Genomic DNA, 22353 nt, shown 5'->3' on the forward strand with positions numbered 1-22353 from the left:
TACTTCCTTTTCCATTTTATTTTCTTCCTGCTTTTTTTTGTTTTTTTTGCCTTCCTCATTTCTTTCCTCCATTTTCTCTTCCTCCTTTTCTTCTGTCTTTCATATCATGGCTCATACTCCCTCTACCATTTTCATTCTCTATAGTGTTCCTCTACCTTCTTCTCGCTTATCATTTTGTTTCTGGGTGTGTGTTTTGCGTGTGTGACCTGGCTGCTAATCTTCTCCAGCTGTTGATCTCATTTCTGCCTCTGCTCAGGGCTGATCGTCTTCGATTGTTGTCAGGCTTTAAAAGGCGCTCTGTCAGAAAACTATAATCAGTCTCTCATTTCTTCACTTGAAAAATCATAAACTTACGGTCGTAGCTTTTGTAACCTTTTTCTTAATTTGAGTGTCTTTCTGACTGCGGCCATCTCTTTTGATGAATACTGTTGAGCGCTCAAGTGTTTTCACTGAAATGTTTCTGAATCGCTCGCTTACGCTGTGAGAGAGAGGCACAAAGAGTCACAGACGGTGTGAGGTTAGCGATGTGAAGATAAGAATGACAGTGACAAGGCTTTTTCTCCACCAGACAGCTCTGACAATAGATTTTTGTCTGCAGTGAAAACAGTGAAATTGACTGAAGTGACTGTGTGTGTGTGTGTGTGTTTTCTTTAATTTTGAGAAATCATGGTTTGCTGTCACCTATAACTGCTTTTTCTTTCTGCCTCTAAAACACACTGACAACAAGGGAAGCGGCTATATTTTAAGGATGAAAAGAAAGAGGAAGCACGTTGGTTTCATGGTCTCATCCACACTCCAGGTGGCCTTGCCGTGGACGTGGTGTTAGAGTTTCCTGGTCGTCGGTGTTAGCAGTGTTACACGGTGTTCAGGCACACACTGGCCTCACTGTCTTTTTTTTGTAGACATAAAACTCATTTGGTTCATTTTCACATAACAGCATCATTGACGACCTTCATCAAATAAAAAAATTCTAATTTGTAAACCACTTGGTATCAATATATTATATTAAAATGAAAAACAATTACAAACTGAAAGCAGCAGAGCAGAGATACATCACCGAGCACTGAGTCTTATCACAGCAGAGATGACCGACAAGACAATAGTGGAGGAAAATAAATGTGCCTGTTTGAGATTTAAATCCAGTGTCAAACTGAATCTGAAACTCTAATCTCTAATCTGCCGTTACTGAGCCGACACATCTTCTCTTGTAAAATGTCTTTGTAATCAGTAACACTGGTATTGTCACAAGTTTATCAAACCTACTCAGAGTAGATTTATCCATAGTTAGAAAACAATGGCAACACCCACAAAAGCATGAAGGCATCAGAAGTCAGAAACGTATACGGCCGCAGAGCGAATGTTGTGTGGGCAGGTTAGAAAATCATGCTGTAGATCTCACCTATTTTTGATAACTGCTATTAATGTGTTGTTAATGATTAACATATCATGAAATGTGCTTTATAAATAAAATGTCTTATTATTACTATTATTATTATTATCAGAATGATGCTGATTATCTACCAGTCAAATTACCAACAGCAGCTCTCCTTCTTGTCTCCTTGTCCAGCATAACATCACCATAAGAATGTAGTGTAATGCAACTTTGATATATAGTAAAATATAAATGTAATTAATGAATTCATAATAATTAATTTTTTTTTTTTAAATACTCACTCAAATGCAGTTTGATTTGCTGGCTGGGACCGAACATGTTTCATGAAGTTGTACCTTTAACATTGCTGTGATTTTTAAGTAGTTACCTTCAAATGACATTTTTGAATCAATGCATCAGTTTCAGTAGCCGATACTCCAGAGGACGCTGGGGTCAAAGGCAGGCGAGGGTATGAGAAATCAAAAGCAGTTTAGATAACATACTGGAGAGGTGCATGGTAAATGTTGAGGAGAAGAAGTACTGGCATCCTCATGTACAGCCTCCGGGGGAAAGGGGACAGAGTAGAATCCAATGTCGAGCCCACACTGGTTTTCCAATCTTCTTCTAATCTTCTTTACTGAACGGCAGCAGCAAAGTTTCAAAAAACAATTCATGTGAATTAATGGAGCATGAAACACAGACTCTCTTTAAAATGGATTAGATTCATCTGAGACCTCGTGTTGCCTGCCTCTTGCACTTAGTGTAATGACTTCAGGGGTCCACATTAACATGTTATTGCATTTACACCGTGGTTATTCGGTGCGTTCTCTCATTCTCAGCAAATTACATTGGGGATCTTTGAAAAAACAAATCTCGGTGCCTATAACTACAGAAACTGCAACCCTGCGGACACGCAGCTGGTCAGCGTCATTAGACGTTGGTTAGGTTACATGTTGGTTGTGTCAGGACAACGTCAGATGACTTTCATATTTTCTTGGTTTAAAGTTGTGCTGTAAAGTAATCAAAATATGTCGTCCCCCAAATGTCTCATACCGACAATATCCTGACGTCATGCTACTCGTGAGCAAAACCCAGCGCCTGCTAAATATCAGTTCACAGTATCATCCAGCCAACGATGGGTTTTGATGTCAACCTGATTTTCATTTCCAACCAAAATTTAACATCTGTCCAATGTTAGAGTCGTTATGAGCCCAACATCTTTTTGAAGTTACACTGATATCCAGTGCCTGCTGGGGAACTACCCAGCAAGCCAACAGTTGGTGCTGGTGTTCCCATAAATGTGTTTTATTTTAGATTTCATGAGAGAGAGTTGGAGGAGGCAGATCGTGGAGCAGAGTGGAGGACAGTCACAGACAAACGTGACCATGATCTTCTTTTTCATAGCTTCAACCTCCGACCCAGCGATGGCAGGTTCGGTTTTGAGCAGCACTGACGAAAGATGTTGTCAGATCAGAAAACACTCATCTTAGAAGTCACTGACAAGTTTTTGTTTCGCTTGGAAAGACTAGGAAAAAGGAAGTGGACTGAAGGATGCAGGGAGGATGTTAGAGAGACTGAGGCTCCTGGTACAAGAGCAGATATTTTTATTTTCCCTCCATCGTTCACTCGAGCCTCTCTGCTCCTCTCTGCTCCTCTCTGGTCCTCTCTGGTCCACTTGTTGGCTGTTGGCAGGCTGCTCAGATCTAATTACATCGCTGCTCAATATTGCTCGTCTCCCAGAGGGGTTACGATGCTGCCAGATCCCTGAGCTGAAACACACGCGCGCATGAACGCACATTTTGTACATTTTGTAAACAAATTTTTTACATTCATATTCGAAAGCACACACACACACACACACACACACACACACACACACACACACACACACACACACACATACACACGTTTAAGAAATGTATCTCACTCTCTCATTTGCACACTCACCCACACACGCTTTTGCATGATTATGAAGGATTTTAAATTTGGTTCGTAGAGGGTTGATCGAACTGAAATCAACTCTTGTATTTGGAGCACTGTAAATACTCAAGCAACAGTCCTACGCGTCACAAAGAAACAGCTTGCAAAGAGCTGATTTCCCAAAGCCACATTAAAACTTTCAAGAAATCTTCCTCCAATCCTCTTCCTCAGATCTACTTCCTGCAGAATTTTGTAGATTAACACAAAATGAAGGCAGGTGACTATCACTAAACTATACAAACCCGGTGCACCTATCAATGGACTAAAGACAAACACGCAGTGCATCCACGCATGCACACGCGCACGCACACACACACGCACACACACAGTCATACATTCACACACTTGAACTGAAATTTTACATAAACTACACAGTGTAGTGCAGTATGTTTAGTGCAACTTTGTGTGTATTAGGAGGTTGAGAGAGGGATTCTGGATATTTAGGCCTCATCCTGGTGTGACTGGTGTGTGTGTGTGTGTGTGCCTGTGTGTGTTGGAACAGATGGTAAAATTAAAAGGATAGACCATTTTTTCACTTAAAATTTGACAAACAACATTTTTTCCACAGATTTGCTGCTGACATGCAGAACTAAATGTTTCCTAATGTTTGAAAACCTGTCGCCGGCTTTTTCCGCCGCTCTGCTTTTGTTTTTCTTTCCATTGTGATTTTCATTTTGTCATTTTCATTTTCATCCTGACTTGGATTCCAGACCTCCCGACTGATTCTGCTCACAGTACCATCTGACAGATGCTGGACTGCAGTCACTGGCGGTTTTAGGTTTACATATGGTATATGTGTGTGTGTGTGTGTGTGTGTGTGTGTGTGTGTGTGTGTGTGTGTGTGTGTGTGTGTGTCTGACAGACGTGTTGAAGAGAAATCGCAACAATCAACGTGACACATGCCAGCGACATGAGATTTTTGACTCCTCGGTTTGGTGCAGATCGCAGCGCCATTTTCAGAGCTATAAGTGTGAACGTTGTCATAGCTCTTTAAATGGTACTGCTGTAAGCACTCAGCGAGCCAGCCACCTGAAACCCGGCACCGTCATCGCTCCACCACTGTGGAGGAAGTCCTCCTGAAGGATTCTGCTGACCCCACAAAATGTAGCATCACCAGAGTTTAGTACAACTGTGCCTGTGCAGTGGAGATCCTGTGTGTGCTGACAGTTTATGAATGGGTGTGTGTGTGTGTGTGTGTGTGTGTGTGTGTGTGTGTGTGTGTGTGTGTGGGAGTATGCAGCTGAATCCTCAAAGTGTCAGGCAGCAGGTCACATGTCAGTCATACTGGTCATTTTTTTCCTCTGCTGTTGAAAGAAAAGTGCTGAACATATCTCTGTGCTAGGAATTTTAAAATATTCAGGACCAAAAAGCAAACTGACATTGTCCCCAGCGGGGGTTAGCAGGGCAGTCAGTGACTCTGTCATACTGTCATAACACCTGTCAGAAGCTGGGATCACATCATGTTGCAGGAGTCCACTTTCTCTGCAGAGTTCAAAGGATGGATTGTGGAGCTAGGATAAGTCAACTTTTCACGTTATTGCTTTTTTTTACTAATTCCAAAAATTAATTTGAATTGAGAACGTCAGCAATTTAATCACTGAAGCTTCTAAACTTCATTAAATTGAAAAACATCAAGGGTTAAATTTCAAATGTGAGACATTTTCCTGCAAAAACAGAATCCTGAAAGCTAAACTCTGTCGCCTTCATCAAGAAATCTTCAGGTTAGTGGTTGTGTAAAGAACTGTGAATGTGGGTATATTTGCATGTGGCATTTGCAGTGTTGTGTGTAGGCTTTTGCAGTAGCCTGCATGTTGGATATCTGGCATGTTTTTGACACATGCCTGTATATGTGTGGATTCGAGTCTGTATCTGTGAGTGAGGAGCTGTTCTGAAGAGGCTCTTTTGCAGCTAAACACATGGACTGTGGTATGTTTGCCACACTTGCAGGCTTTTATTGCTGTGGGTGGCTATTGGCAAGATACATACAGGCACTTTAATGATGGCTGTGATATATGCTGTGTATGGAGTATCCATTATTGTAGCCATTTAATTTGGAAATAATGGGGCACAAAGATAATTAGATAGTGTTGTTAAGACAGTAGGACCTCGGCTCTGGTTTAGGGGGAGAGTGAAGAGCACACAGAGACAAGACGTCATCATAACACTCTGCACACAGACAAGTAGTATTTTATCTCTTTGCACGTTAATAGAATTTACAAAATATGTGTTGAGACCACAGCTACAGAGATCCTTCATGTCCTCTCAACAGATCCTTGAATCCAGTGCACAAAAGTCAACCTTTAGACCGCAGGGTATCGTAACATCCAGGAAATGTTAGATATATATGATGAGCACTTTTGTATAGGAAAAGCTGATACACAGCAGGAAGATGAGAATATTTTTGAAGCTACTTTGTGAACAGAAACTGCAGCTACTGACTAACTGCTGTGTTGGTTTTGCATACAGCCCCTTCATCAGGCTGTTTTACCCAAGTGGCATATGCGTAATCTATGAACTACAAGTATATGCGCCACAAAGTGACATCGGTTTCCAGGGAGGATGAAACACATACGGTACAGTACAGCTTCTGCAACACAGTGTGTGATAGGAGGCTGTGTACAGCTAAAGCCACAGAGCAGGGGGTCAGTAGGAGTCTGCTCACCTCCATAAATAAACCTAAACAGATTTAGATCCAGTTGCAAAACTGCAAACAACACAAAACACAAAATTTAGGTCAGCATTGCACTGTTGACCCCTGTTAACTGCCTGTGACCCTGCGTAGCTGCCGAGTTGATCAATGGGACAATCCCCCCCTTACACACAGTGTTGTTGCAGCTGAGCACTGGCCTCGCAAAACGCTGAAACGTGCCTTCAGTTCAACTTGTCAGTGCGTGCAGCAGGAGAACACACAAAGACGAAATGTGCAGCGAGCAGCTAGAGAGTCGTCCTCAATCAGTAACCACATTAGACTGGTCAGGAAGGATTTTCACTTCCTAATTGAATTGACTCTCTGTGTGGGCTGCTGCCTCACTAACTTCACCATCTCTGCCTGCGCAGCTCTTTTCTGTTTGTCCCCCGGTCCTTACCTCTCTCTCTGTCTCACACACATACCCAGCTCTGTCAGCTCTTCCCAGATGAAAGATGGCAAATTACCATAAACAATATAGTTCATCTGGCTCACATCTGCATACGCCCCCACATACACGGTATAATTCGGTGTAAACATCCATATGTGGTTCAAAGCTGCCGCATGTGTCTGTAAAGTCGTATTAGTCAAGTTAACGGTTGTCACTCTGCTCCAAACATACATGTTGTTATATACAAGAACACAATATATAGTGTCCAGTATATTGTATTTACCCTGTTCTGTACCCCATCCATAAACCTAAACATGACCATGTGTGGGTCTCCGGTGTCAAAGTCCTGCACCGAACGCAGCATGGATTTCATGCTGTACAAAAATACAACACTTCCCTCACTCATAAAAACATTGCCCCAGGACAAAATCCAGGCAGAAATAACACTTTCTTACAAAACGTATGTGGCAACACAAATCTGCAGCATGTAAACCTAATTTCTAGGAGACAAGTGGGTGGATGGATGCTTTGCAATACTTTTTTCTCACATTATTGAGATGTTATTTTTGGGATTGAGTTTCTCCTGACAGCACAGGCCTAGGTCAAAAACAGCAACTGCTCGAAAGGTCAACTGCGGCGTGTTAACAGTTAGAAATAATTCCCCGAAAGCTAAACTCTACCACATTTTTCCTGATCTCTCGCCTTTATGCAGTAGGTGGAAGATTGCAGAGTGGACGCTTGCTCACCACTTCTGGGGCCAGATGCATAAAACTCTGTGTAGATTAATGACTAAAACTATGAGTATGCACAAAACTAGAAATATTCATATGCATTCTTTTCCTCAGAATAGAGGCTTGTGTACATGTGAATCCGTTTTATAAATCTCACAATTCCATAACCCTAACACTTCCTCAGCACATAGAACCTGGTGCTACAGCACATCAAGGACAGACAGATCTGTCCCCTCTGTATCACATAACCCTGCACCTTTTAAAATACTGCTGAGAATGCAGCACTAACTTTATTTATTCATTTACTTTTTTTTTTTTTTCAGAGGAGGGGTTGGAAAGAGTTTTTTTTTTCTTATTACATACTTGAAATGTATTTATTCATTAACCGTCTGTTTGTGCACTTTATTTACCTTTTTCTAATTATGAAAAACCACCAATGAAATGTTAAAAAAAAAGACAAAAAAAAAAACGTTTTTCTCAAAGCGTCCTGATGGTGAAATTGAGCGGTGCATGTTGGGTAACACTGTGGCCCATGTGGGTGACGCCAAACAAAGCAGCTTCACCTCAGGTCATGTGAAAGCACTAGTGTAGATGAAGTTTTCCTCATGAAAGCTTAGGGGCTTCACCAGAGGAAGAGGAGCTGTTTGTTTCCCTCTTCTTCTCCTTTCATTCTCCAGCGCACACACACAGACTCTTTCCCCTCACTTTCTGTGACACACAAACCCGATGCGAAAATACACACACACACACACACACACACACACATATTCTGTCTCTCTGAGGTTTCATTCATGATTGCCCCTCGTCTGCTGATGGAGATCTTGTTTATTTTTCTTCCTTTTGAGCATCATGTAAATATGAAGACATTTCCTCCAGTCTCACGGGACTCCACGCTGCAGAAATGACATTTTTCCTTCCTTCCAGGTAGAATACCGTGAAAATTTTCCACCGCTCTCCCACCCCCGACTCCTTCTCTCTGCCTGAGTGCGTCACGCAAAAGCGATGGGGAAATGTGCAGAGAGGAAAGAGACAGATTGTGGGGATAGTTTTTTTGCATCTGCTACTGATGATGATGATGATGATGATGATGTCTTCATAGCTAATGGCAAAATAGGTCACTACCTTCTCAGTTGTTGGGTCTCTTTCTTTCCTACTTTATAGAGAAGGTCTTGACCTCCTCCAATTGGAAAGTGCCTTGAGATAACTTCTGTTGTGATTTGGCGCTATATGAATAAAACTTGATTTGATTTGATTTGACCTTGACCGGATTAACCCTGTTCATATGAACATTTCCTATTTCTGCTAGCTGTACGGTTCAAATCAATTTGAGTTTATGCTTTTACACATGTTGGTGAAGGTTAAACTCAGAATCAGAATACTTTATTGATCGTCAGGGGGGAAACTGGGTTGGGTCACAGTTGCTTCCTCAAGAATGGAAATGTAACAGCAAAGAATAGAGAATAAGAAATAAGATTATACAGATAAAGATAAACTATAATCATAAGATGTAAAAATATGTCCTTATACTATAATTTATAAATTTAAAAAAATAGAAATATGTAAGGATATGTGCCACTACCATTGAAAGGCGATAGTTAAAAAAAGGTTTTTTGTTTGTCAAGAAATATATCATGAAGTCCCAAATGGATTTGGTTGAGATTTGAAGGTGTCAGGTTTGGGTTAGGGTTCAGGGTTATGTTTATATTTACTGACCTACGCACACTATAAAATTTACATTTACATTTACATTTAGTCATTTAGCAGACGCTTTTTTCCAAAGCGACTTACAGAAAGGGAAACAATCAAGGTTAAGTGCGATAAGAAGTGTTAGCGCAGCAATAAGTGCTAGTGACGATTCTTTAAGTGTGGATTTGCTATGTAGTGCTAGGAGAGAAGGTGCTCTCTGAAGAGCTGGGTCTTCAGGAGTCTTTTAAAGGTAGAGAGGGACGCCCCTGCTCTGGTAGGAAGTGGTAGTGCATTCCACTAACGGGGGACAACGTGAGAGAAGAAAGAAATTGATTATATAAAAAATAAAAAAGTCACAACAAAGTCAGACTTTGTTTGACATCACACAGTCCTGGCTCAACAAAAGCTAGCTTTCATTCCTGTCACATGACGCTCATCACGGAGAACTTGCTAAGCAAGTTCAGTCTACTGATGACGACCATGTCACTGAATTAAAAACCACGGGAAAAGATCGTTTCGTACCACTATCACAGGGTTAATAAACAGTAAGGCAAGGCAGGTTTATTTATACAGCAACATTCAGACACAAGGCAATTCAAAGAGCTTTACAGAGGCATGGAAATATATTAGAAATAGAACATTAAGATGACATAAGATGACTAATAAGATTGAAATAGCATTTAAAAATAATAAAAACAAGTTAGAACAAATAGAATAAAGATATCCAAATAAGTCAAGGTTACATAAAAGGTATGAGACAGCATTTTCAAAGAAGGGCTGGGAACACTGAGTAAACCTGAGGGGTCTGGATGCTTCATATTGTACAAATATATCGGGGATGTATTTGGGCCCAAGACCAGTTAGTGTTTTATAGACAAGTAGAAAGACTATTCATTCAGTGAACTGAACATAAAATAAATTGATTATATATTAATAAACACCAACTGGCTGTGAGCATCTGGCTCTAGAGATGGAACAGATGGACTGACTGACCAACAGACTGACTGACCAACTGACAGCCATCGCTGGCCTCAGGCCTCAGCACCAACATATCAGGGATCAGATTAAACACCCACAGTGAACCGCTGCTGCTGCTGCTACATTCATTCAAACAGATTGTTGCAGAGTGAGGAAATGTCCATGTGGGTCAGACGGGTGCTGCTGTACAGAGCAAAGCACATGAGCTACAGCATGCACAGAGACGGACAGCAAGTGTAACTGCAATTTGCTTCATTCGTGGCTTCAGCTCAGGTCTCATCTTTCCACACAGGACCTGACCACACACTCTTTGCCGCTCCTCGATGATAAAAACCACACAGCATCAGGGGCTTAAATCCATATGTCACATTTGGCTTTTCTGAGTTGGCACTTTGCTGCCACTTCTCACCATGATGACCAGTGACCTGATTCTTGTGTTTACAGCTTTACACAGGATTTAAGCTTTAACTGAATTATTTTTTGCTGATGTTGCTGCATGTTTCCAGAAGATAAAAAATAAAGGCTTTTTCTCTCAGGTGGATTGCAGGTCAGATATTAACTGTGTTGAATTAGCCTTATAATACAAAGTCCTGCTGTTCATGCATTTTACATGAGGACTGACTGAATGTTTACATTTGATAAGCTCAGTATATGTTTTTTTAGGGTAGCTAGGCAGGATGATATTATTGGGTGTCAGAATAATTACACAAGCAGTGGCTGAAGGAAATGACCATGAATTAAAACTTCATTCAATCATTCCCTTTATTCGCCTGCAGTTTCACTGATGACAGACCCTCAGAGATTGTTGATGAAGCATCAGTCAATACTTTTATATTGACAATAGATCAAATAACTATGTTTAATGTGAAAGAGGTAGCGGTGAGGAGGGCAGCAAACTCTATCAGAACTGCTCGTCAGACAGCTTCAGAAACCCCCTTACCTAAAGTAAAGGCTACAGCCACATAATCTCTGTCCGGACGAATGTTTTAGCTCTGGATCAGAAACAGTCTCCATCCATACTAACACACCTGAAAACACATACATACATGAGCATTCACATATGCTGCACGAGGGGTGTATGCCCAGTGCAGATGGCGCCCAGCTGATTCATTGCAGAAAATACCACAAACGAGAAAAGCAAAGGCAGTTGTAGCATTAAATTGCAGAATTTCACTGCTAACAAAGACAGCAAGGTCAGTAACAATTCATTACTCATGTTGCTTCCACTACTGGTAGTCGAGACTGATAAGACCCAATTGGGTGTGACTACATCATCATTTTTAAAGGTCTCAGTTTTTGTCCATCCAGACTACAACTCAACCCTGGAGTTCTCAAACTAAAACTGAGTCAGCAGCGTTTCCAAAACACTCTCGAAATCTCCGGAGTAGAATGGATGGGAGGTGAAACCGTAGCAAAAGAGATGCGTTTTAAAAAGAAAACATAGTAGTGTGGACAAATTACCTAATGCACAGAGTCAGGTATTGGTGGAAACCAAAGCTGAGTTAAAAGGGAACATTGCTCTGTGTCCACTACAACAACGCAACAATATTATAAAATGATAATATGTCACTCGAGTGTGTAAAGCTTGTTCACTGTCGCCAGAAAATAAATGATTACAGCTAAGTGTCTCCCCATTTGAAATGTTTGTGTCTAAATGAACGTTTATTTTGCCGGTCAGCCTGAGTGGAGAGCTGATGACCGTGAGGTCTGTGAGCTGGTCGAGGCTGACAGGACCAAGCTCTGACGAGGCATAAATGTTCAGTGAATCTCCTGCTGGCTGGTGACATGGGGACATTAACATCAGCTGCTTCTGTGTGTGTGTGTTTATGTGTGTGTGTGTGTGTGGCAGTCGTGTCTGTTCTCGCAGCTTGTGTCTGTCTGATGTGTTGTGTGTTGACATGTTTGACATGTGGAACAGAGTATAAAATGTGCCTTTCTGACCGTCTTTGTGTGCGTTTGTGTGCGCGTCCACTCATTAGTGCTCCCCTCATGTCATCCGAGAATGGCACTGCCAACGAGCGTTTGTTGTCATTTAAAAAGTCTCTTCGCGTGTCCGTCCTGAAGTTTGCCAGAGGAACTGATGGCTGCTTTTTGTCCACAGTCACGCAGGAAAAAAAACCAAAACAAAACAAAACAACAAACGGCAGTTTTAAAACCCAAAGGATCATGGCAGACTTGAAATATTTACAATAACAAATCAAAACAAGTGTTTACACTTAAATTACACAGCTTCTTCATCCTGATGCTGACAGGCTCTTTTATGAAATACAAGGAACATTTAGAGATTTTACTAACTTGACGGTCGAGTTTGTCCTCAATCACACAGGAAAAAATAAGACAAACATTGGTTTAAAAAATCAGGGCAGCTTTACAGGAACATTTCAGAACAAATGTTTACAGGGAAATCAGATCAGTTTTTAATGCTAATACTGACAAACAGTTTTCTTTTTTTATTTTAAATTACAATATTTCCCCCCGAGATATTAAAGTATAAACAGTGTCGTAGAAGTAGTGTAGTGAAAAAGTGTCGTAAGTCAGAAATCAGACACTGCAAATTACCTACAACTTAATGGTAAACGCAATAGAAACAGAAAGTATCTTCCTCTGCTGAAGTGCACACAGCACTCATGCCGGAGTTCTGCCGGAGCCGTGGGGCCTGCTGGTTGTAGTCTGTGCAATCTTCTGTGCAATCTTCTAGAGGGTGGTGTAGCTAATAGAGTGTCAATGTGAATGTTCTCCCACCAGATAGAGACAGGAAAACCTCTTTTGTCAGTGTCGGAGGAACTCATTTGCCCAGACAACCAAACTGACTGGTTAGCCAACAAGAAATAATGAACATCAAATGCAACGATGTGAAAATAAAAAGGTTTCAGTCCTAAAAGGTCCTTTTCCATTTTTGGGGGGAAAACTGTTATTAGTTGTTTCTGTGCTGGTGTTTTGGACACAAAGGTCCCTGAAGTCATAACTTTTGGTATTTTGCTGATAATATTCTCGGTCATTAACTCTGACCTTTATATTTTATGGAACCACATTCAGCTATTTCACTATGTAATGTAAACACAAGAGTCAAAGCAATTAAAGTTGTGTTTTAATGACAATTTCTTTCTGTTTGTTTCCAGTGTGGGTTTGGAGACATTCAGGATTATTTTTTATTCAGTTTCAGTTCCACTGTGTTTTTTTGTTTTTTTTTCACCCACTGCCATCACAAACCTGCTCACTTTTTACCAAAACCACCATTCATATACGTCTATACACAGTTAATATGCTCACATCGGACAATGTGTACCAAAAACAATAAATGTGATGGTTGAATGGATGGTCGGATGGATGGGTGGTTGGATGGATGGATGCTTGTGTTATGTCTTTGAATACATTTTTCAAGGCTGCCATGAGAGAACTGAAAAAAAGCACACACTCTATCACTTGTATTCACTTTAATTATTGGATTTATTTGAATAGAGTACATGTGATTTTCAGTGTGAAGGTCTCAAATTTTCTTTTTTTTTTTCATCTGACTCACTTGTCAACAAGACCTAAAGATTTTAAACTTCATTTAACTTTGGGTGAGCAGCTAATAGCTATAAATGTTCGTTACTGTGATGCAGTGTTGACTAAAGATCAGTCACGCATCTGCACATAAAGAAGGAATATGTAATTGCAAATGTCAGATGAGTCAATATATATATATATATATATATATATATATATATATATATATATATATATACTTAAAACAGGTGAATCAATGTGAACAAAGCAGCCAGGTGAGATTTCATCACTGCAAATTTATACCTGACAAACTTGATGGACTACAGACTTTTACAGAACCAGGGCAGATCTTTCAAACACCTTGACATTAGCGTGAATGCTTGTATACAAACATCATCATCACAACTAAATGTCAACCCCCAACTTACCCTAACCCTGTCCTAGACCTAATTCTAACCTGAATCTTAAAACCAAGTCTTAGAGCTTTGAAGTTGTGAGGAAAGGCCAAAATGTCCTCATTCCCAAAGTTTAAAACCCAAACTGGTCCTGTTAAAGATAGAAGTACAAGTATGCACACACACACACACACACACACACACACACACACACACACACATACACACAGAGAGAGACACACACACAAAGTAGTGATTTCTCCTCATTCCAGTCATGTAAGCAATTAGTTGAGGAATGGTGCGTTGCAGGCATCAGTCATCCAGAAATAATCAAACCTCTGATCTACTGAGAGGCAACAGTACACTGATCTCATTCACTTCCCAAAACACAGAAACACACACACACACACACACACACACACACACACACACACACACACACACACACACCATGTACCTTTTACCTTGCCTGGGCTGGTACATGTGTATTTTCAGTGCAGCATCTTCTCGAGGAAGAATCCTTCTTGCTCAAGGATTCAGGCTCCATTCTTGTGTTGTGATGAGTGTGTGTGCCCACATGCTGAACAGTATGCACACGTACACACACAGACACTGCGTGCATGTGTTTAGTGTGTACTTCCCCACAGGCCTGCCTGCCTGCCTGCGTACTTCACCCTCATGCCTCAGTGGTCGTATCCAGGCTAAAGCCAGCTTTAATGTTCTGAGACAAACAGAGCAGGAGGTGGTTCAGTGAAATCAGCCTCAGTGCTGCTCATCTCAACGCTGCAGGTCAGCTCAGTGTGCCTACAGCCATCTGAAAGTACACTCTCAACAAAAAAAAATCCTTCTTAGTTTCCAGAAAAAGCTTCTTTGGGTTGTTCCTGACCCACTGCAAAGAGAAAAATAAACTTGAGAGTGGAGTTCCAAGAGGGGAAAGATGCAATGACAAGTTGTAGTTTTATATTCAAAATTACCTCTTCGGGGGGCGACCGGAAAGCAAAATGCTTAGGGTTCATACCACATGAGTGCAAATGCTCTTGGCAGGTGAGTCGCAGGTTCGACTCCCAACCAGCCTGACTCTTTCCTGCATGTCATTCCCCTCTCTCTGCCCCCTTCCCCGTCAGTCTCTACTGTCCTATCGAATAAAGGCACAACCTTGATGTTAGCATCACCCTGATTTATGCGACAAAAAGCCAATGGGATTTTTATGTGGGCTTTTGGATTACTGCTGAAAATAAGCTCTGTGACAAACAACACTTTATGATCCTGACAGGTTTTGTTCAGCAGGATAATCTTCACTACTGACACCACCGTTATGATGTTTAAAGCCTAAATACAATCACCAAAAGTAAAAAGCTAAACCAACCACACTAGAGCTCTGACCTCCTGTACAAAAGCCTTTCCTATTACAAAGTTAGTAACAGTTTGTAAGAGCACGAGTACAAACATAAGGCCGTAAAGTCAGACTGGCGAGTAGATTGGTTTTTGTGTTGTGTGGCTTTTGAGTATTTGATACTCAAAATAAAGATTTTCAGTGTTCTGACAAAGCCCAGTGGTGTCAAAGAAAAGAAAGTGAAAGGCTGAGGAGGAAAAAAGTTAATCAGAGAAGAAGGTTTATATGAGAACAGAGTGCATATGACAATGTCTTTCCTTTGTGCCAGTCATGTTGACTGTGTCGTGTCACAGTTAACAGTGAAAGGTCCATTGCCGATTAAACTGTTTTCCCGCTGAGATAGCCCAGGCCCAGCCTCTTCAGAATGGCTCGGTCGATGACTCGAGTCAGATTGAGCCCCACAGGACACAGGGTTCAAAACCTCATATGAAGAAGGAAGATAAGAAAGGAAAAAACAAAAATAATAGGCCGAATCGACGCGTCCATCGTGCCCTGGTATGAACCCAGGAAGGCCTCGCCTGCGTTATGACGGACACCCTCCCTCCATCCTCTGTCTCTGAAACTAAGCACTTGCAGATGGTATCGCTGCGACAGAAAAGGGAAGGAAGTTTTTGTTTGCGGTGAGTGAAGCTTTGCGAAGTGAGGGGTGCCATCTAATCTAACACAGCTTGGCGGGGGAGCTGTGCTGTCATTAGATCCAAATGAGGAAAGCTGATGGGGAAGATGGGGTTTTTTTATATGCTGAGCAACAGAGCAGCTGGAGTTGTGATAAGCAAGTCAGGCTCAGAGGCGTCTTCCTCTCAAGTCGTGTATTAGACTCTCACCTCTCTTTTTTATGTTTAGTGCTCTGCAGGAAAAAAACATGTTATATCCAGTTTCTTGATGAGATGCTTTTAAAATATCTGTTCAGGGGAAGTTGACCAAAACCAATTTTTTTTTTCATCTTTATGATACTTCTTGGTCTCAAACTGTGGCATTGAGCCCTGCAGCATCTTCTGCATGACATTTTCAGTTTCAAAGAGTAAAGTATGTCCAGACATACCTTATTGTAATATTTCACTTACACCAAAGTCAAAGTTCAGCCTTCAGATTGGCTGTTTGGGCAAGTTTGAAGGAGTGATTATAAAGCTGAAAGGTTCACAAAGACAGTTTGATAGAGGTCTCAATGGGTTCACAGGATTCTGAGGAACCCAAACCTGACCTGAGACTCAAGTCAGACTGGTTACAAATTCTGCTCAGGCTCCATCCACACCAAACTTTTTAATTTTAAAACCCGTCACTTTTGCCAATACTGCTCCAGAGTTTTTGAGCCTTATTCTAGGTTTTTCTGCCGCCATAACCACATTATACTTGGGAAGCTTTCATTGGGCCTAGCAAATTATCTGGTCTTACTCTTCAGCATTGCTGTTCCTTCATCAAAGTAGAACTCACAAGAGTAGACATTAGTGTAGCTCTGCCTTGTGCTGTGGGACAACTCCAGGGACTCCAAGTAAAGATGACATCAAAATGAGATTTATTTTTGGCCACTAGGGCCCCAGTAGAACAGCCAAACAAGCAGACAGACACAGAGTTTGTTGCTGCTAGCAAATACTTTGAAATCACATTCAATTTTATCTGCCCAGTATATGAAACATTCATTTGTGCAGCTTTAAAATGTTGTGCAAAAGTCGCAAATCTCTTCTTTAAATGAGCAGCACCGTTAAGTTCAGCCGCTGTAGGATTATGGTGCTGTCAGCTGTCTCTCACACAGCCGTCCGTGCTTCAGTAACCTTTGTGCAAAGTTTGGAGAAAAGTTAAAAGTTAAAAACAGAACTTATCACTGTGCACTTCTCACCAGTTTCTCATGACCTCACATCCCAATGTCTCTCTCTGACCATACATGAAATGTTCATGGTGCTCCGTCACCATGGAAACAGCACGTTTGTTCAGCATCTCACCTCTCTTTCTTTCTCTGTTTGCCCGGTGCAGATTGGGTTTCTGTGGCCCCGGCTAAAACTCTCCCAGCTTTCCCTAATGCTTTGTGACATGTGTTCAGACCAGCCTCATGGAGCAAGAGGGGAAGAAAACCAGTCGGAAAGATTTAATCCCATGAAAGGCCGACTTTCTGATTCCCTCAGTAGACCTGATATCAGCAGTGTTGCTTTAGCTTTGGGAACTTTGAGTTGATTCTTTTGAGTTTTTGGACTCTGGAATCAACATTTCACCCTCATACATTCATTTCATTTTAATCTTCTGTTTCAGTTACTGCTTTTTTATTTTTATTTTTACTATTTTATGGTATCCCTCTTTACTCATTCTCACTCCATGAACTTTTCTCCTAGGCGAGACGGATGCAGACAATAAATATTCCTGAACTGCTGTGATAATAAGCTACTTCCTGTCTCCTTCTGCTCTGTGTGCCCTGTCTCCTTTTCTCTTACCAACCCGGCCCATAACAGAAGACATTATTCAGTGCTTCTGTAATTGAGGTGATGACACTTGCCTACTGGAATTCATTTCACGGTGAAGACTTGTGATGCTCTTGCTAACCTGTGCACATTTCTGGATCTTCTGATTGCAAACAAATCCTCCTTGAAGGTCGAAGCAGTGCAAATGTTGAGGCTATTATATATATATTTTTTTTTCTTTTAAGGGAAAGTCATGCAGCTCCTGCCAAACTATATTTTTGTTTTTGTTGCTGAGCTCCAAGCAAACTTTCCCTGTGGGTGTAAATTTTGATTAATTTTTTTGAATAATTCTTTTCTCCCTTTCTTTCCAGTTAGCTCAATACTGTGTAATCTCTTTTCTACTTGAATCCTGGTCTGTGGTATTCATCTCACATTTATCACCCTTCTTTCTCTCTTATCATCAGCATCAAAGCAGGTTGTGAGCTCTTATTTCTCAGCTGGGTTTTTTTTCCCTCGGGCGGCTAGCAGCTTGAACCGGCCACTTGTCGTCCTGGTGGGTGGTGACCAGGACAGAAACAGACCCCAGACACAGCTCAGAGGAAAAGAAAGAACAAGGGGAGAAACACTTCCTGACTGTGATGATCAGTTATTGTACTTCAGACTGTCAGTGGGATCATCAGAGGAAGTGGAGCGAGAAAGAGAGAGCAAGGCTGGGTATGTGATACGAGAGACCCAGAGTGGTCATAAAGAGAGAGTGTGAGTCATGGGGCAGGTTTTGGCAGCCCAGAGACTTTAGAGGTGGAAGATTGGATCCCTCATAGAGAAACTGGGTGGGAGAGAAGATGGCATCCCACAAGGTACCTACAAGGTATATCGTCATATCACCCGAACCTAAATGATGTTTACTTACTACCAGGTTTTAGTGTTTTTCATATGTTCATTTCAAAAATTAAACATTTCTCTCATTCTCTCTCAGTCTCTCAGTCAGTTTGTGCAGCACGATTTTCAAAATCCTTCGGATGAACTAAAAATGCACAGTGAGCAGAGTTAACGAAAGGGTAATATACTTAAAGATGTGGAGATTGTTTTTCTTTCAAACTTTCTGAAGTGAAAATCTATCTGCTTAATCTTTTTATTCCTGTTTTCTCACTTTGAAGTGCTGACTTTCCTTGTACCACTCAAGACACACTGGAGAATTTGTCAGGTGAAACTTTATCTTGCAGTGTTCTCCTTCCTTTGAATTAATCTGCAAATTAACCTTTGTAAAGCTTTTGTAGGAGCCTGGTGTTACTTTGTTCATACACTATGAAAATTTTCTTTGTGCTCAGCAAACAAAATGAGGACGAACTCTCCACCATATCAGAACAGTGCTCATTTACAGAGGTTAATTCTCAGGTTAATACGGCTGAGTCAGAGCATCGTAAAGTCAGTGTCAATAAAGTTTAAACTGAATCATGAGACACTTCATTACACCACTTGCTAGTTTCAGGCACACCCTTAGGAGAAGCAAACCTGGCAAATGCGTGGGACCCCAAAGGGGAAAGGGTCCCCCGATGGCCCCTCATAATGGGCACAATTTGCAATGACAGCTATAGACCTCCCACAAAGACACTATTCATTGCACTGCTGTCCCAAGTCCCCCTTAAGTAGGGCCCTTATGATGTTTGCTGTAACTAGCTTCTACCTCCAGGCGTTTAAGGGACAACTGTGAATTCTGTTTACCAGTAAACTACATGTGAGGTGTCTACAGGACATCTGTAAATTGTAGAGAGAGAGAGAGAGATCATTTTTCAATGAGTAACCCTCAAGCTCGTCCTATCACAGTTTTTTATCTTAGACATATAAGTTTGAAATGACACTTTGGTTTGCAGGATTGTTAGCAAGTAATGTTAAAATTACAGATGATGAACATCATCATCATCATCATCATCATCATCATCATGCAATTCATTAATTAGTGATATTTATCTTTTGCTATTGGGCTGTGTTCAGGTTCTGCAGGGAAAGTCCAACATTTTAGACTATACTGCCAACATCGCTGCATTCATGGTCTTTAAAATAACATGGAGACAAGGCAAACAACAGGAGAACAGGAACAGTCATTTTTCAGCTTTGCAAGTGTGACATACAACATTAATACACAGCCAATTACATTCCAGGTCACTGATGTTATTTGGACTGAAACCATTTAGAATTTTCTCCTTCCGTTTCCACTCCTCCACAGGATCCTCAGAGGTCAGAGTCTGCTGTACGGGCACTCCATTGAGATGAATGTTCACCACATTGCTGCCCAAAATATGTAGAAATGTTTAGTCTGCTTGTAATCCGGGCCTTCTGTGTCCTTCTCCCCTGGCCTCATTAAACAAATCTCCATCCTGTCTCCTGCTCTGCCAGTTGTCCTGTTGGCTCAGCTGTGTACAAACAAAACCACAAATAAACACAGGATGGATCCAGCCACATGTCCTGCTCCAAATTTTCATTTGATCCAAATATAAAAATGAAAAAAATATTGCTCCAAATGAACAAGCTGAGAGATTGCAGCTTTCAGTACATTAGTATAAATACATATTTAGATGTTGCTCGTGCAGACGTAAGTGATTCCTCCAGATTTCTTTTCCTACACGGCAGGAAAAGAAATGGGCTCTTGGGCTTATAAGAGTTTTTCAGTAACATGTTTGAATTCCATCCTTTCTTCTCTCATATATAAAATATTATGGATGGGAATTGGAGCTTCCTTTTGACTTTACTTTATGTTGCATATATATATATATATATATAATATATATATATATATATATATATATATATATATATATATATACACATCCATACTGATGCAGCACATACTAGCATGCCATCTTCAATTCAGGGTTGTTTTATTGTTTTTTGGTTTGTTTATTGGTTTGAACTAACAAAAAGATTTGTTAGTTCAAACCATGTCCACCTCTGCTGAAGCTGCACAATGAACATATAAACAGTTTCACCTTAGATATGAAAAAATACCATAAAAAGAGAAAAACTGAAGTGATGCTGTTATTGTTGAAATTCAAGCTTTCCCAAAAAAGCTGCTGTCAAAGAGATCACGACAGAATAAATATCACTGCAGAGTGTAAACCATGGAAACCAATCAACAAGTCCTCCTACTTTAACAACTATATTGGTCCCATGCTTTTGACCACCCTTGGATACAATCCATAGTAGCGCACCAGCAGCAGGGCTACGGCACCTTTGTCGTCATGGCAACGGTAACAAACATGCAGTTCAGGTTCATAGATAGAACAAGGGAAACAAGCTCTGGTCTCATAAGGGTTGTAATAATCTGGCCAGCACCCTCATAGCAATGCCATAAAGGTTGCTAATTCTTGTTACTGGTATTTTTTTCACATTTAAAGAATGTTTTTTTTGTCCCCCACCTCTGAAACACCATGTGGTGTGCTGACACATAACTTCACAGATGGCATCATCATTTATACCATCATTTAGACTAATTTCAGTGAAGCATAAAGCACTCGGTCATGAACAAATGGAGAAAGAAACCGCAGTGAGCTGCAAAGACCATAAAGCTCTGCTCACATGAAGCATCTTTGTAGTCAAATGGATATTTTATCAATGTTTGATTGAGACTGAAACCTTTACTGGAGTCTATGAAAGATCAGTGAAGAGGTATCCCAATGAAGCTCTGTGTTTCTAGCAAAGAGCAAAGCAGCTATACCGTCGCACTCACAGCACCCCAGAGAGACTGGCCGAGGGTTTAATGCTACAATGTGGCAGCAATTTCTGGTTCCACCCTGACGAGAATCTGTAGCCTGTTTCTTTTTGAAAAGCTCTAAATGTTCTTCTATCTGGAAGCTGAATTTCACGGCCAGTTTGGCAGCAGGAAGTGTCTTTGGTCAGGGTGTTTGTGTAAACAGCTCGTAATGGTTTTAGCCCACGGTCAGGCCCCTGTGGTGCACGCACACACACACACACACACACACACACACACACACACACACACACACACACACACACACACACACACACTTGTACATGCACATCCATATCCACACAAAATGTTGGCAGTCGTTTACTGTATATATCCCGATACGCACATGTATACGTGTATAATTGCATGTCTAGCACAGGCAATCATTCTTCTCATTCAAATGCACTGGAGCCTGTAGCCTACACAAGTGAGAGCCATTATGGCGGCCAAATGAGTTTCTCTTCTATCTGACTTTATCAAAATTGCTCGGTGCTCTTGACAAGCGCTTTGCTGGCTGTTGTTGTGCAATAATGTTGCATAAATTTGTTGGCACTAGATTGTTTGTCTGCGCCATTAACAGTAACATGATGGACGCAGCATTAGTTTCTGTGTCACGTTTGTCTTTTGTGCTGCTAAATGCTCCTCTGTCAGAGCGGAGCTTATTATGATTGTGTTTTGATGTGTGTGTCAGCGTGGAATTAGCTCAGCATAGTCAGACAATGACAAATGGCTGCTGTAATCCTCTGTGTTTTTGCTTCATGTTAATGTTGATGTCGATCGTATATATTTTTGATTAAGAAGAAACACTGAAGGAAAAAATGCTACGTGGTCTACACTGGCAATAATATGTATTGCTTATGTCATTAATTAGCATAACACACTGACATTCATGTGTCTTGTTGGTTATCATGGCACGTGCTGTTGTCTCCTTGTATCGTGCTTTTCATTTCAAACTGAAAATCCTCTTATTTAACCGTTTTCCAAGCTGCACAGGGGGCAGCACTCATTCACTTCTTATTTGTGCTCAGATGACTCTAATATGTGGTGATAAAACATGACAGGAAATCCTGATAATATTACACTAGTATTTTTGGGCTGCTGTGACCCCTGACCACTTCTT

General features: G+C 41.0%; 1 protein-coding gene across 2 annotated transcripts in view; it reads left to right on the forward strand.

The window, feature by feature from the left end:
• The window catches only part of htr4 (5-hydroxytryptamine receptor 4), a 147535-nt gene that overhangs the window by 115980 nt on the left and 9202 nt on the right, over positions 1-22353 (forward strand). The window lies entirely within an intron of this gene.

This window comes from Trachinotus anak, unplaced genomic scaffold (assembly GCF_046630095.1).
Source record: "Trachinotus anak isolate AG129_WGS33_773 ecotype Australia unplaced genomic scaffold, CSIRO_AGI_Tana_v1 ptg000021l, whole genome shotgun sequence".
NCBI lineage: Eukaryota > Metazoa > Chordata > Actinopteri > Carangiformes > Carangidae > Trachinotus > Trachinotus anak.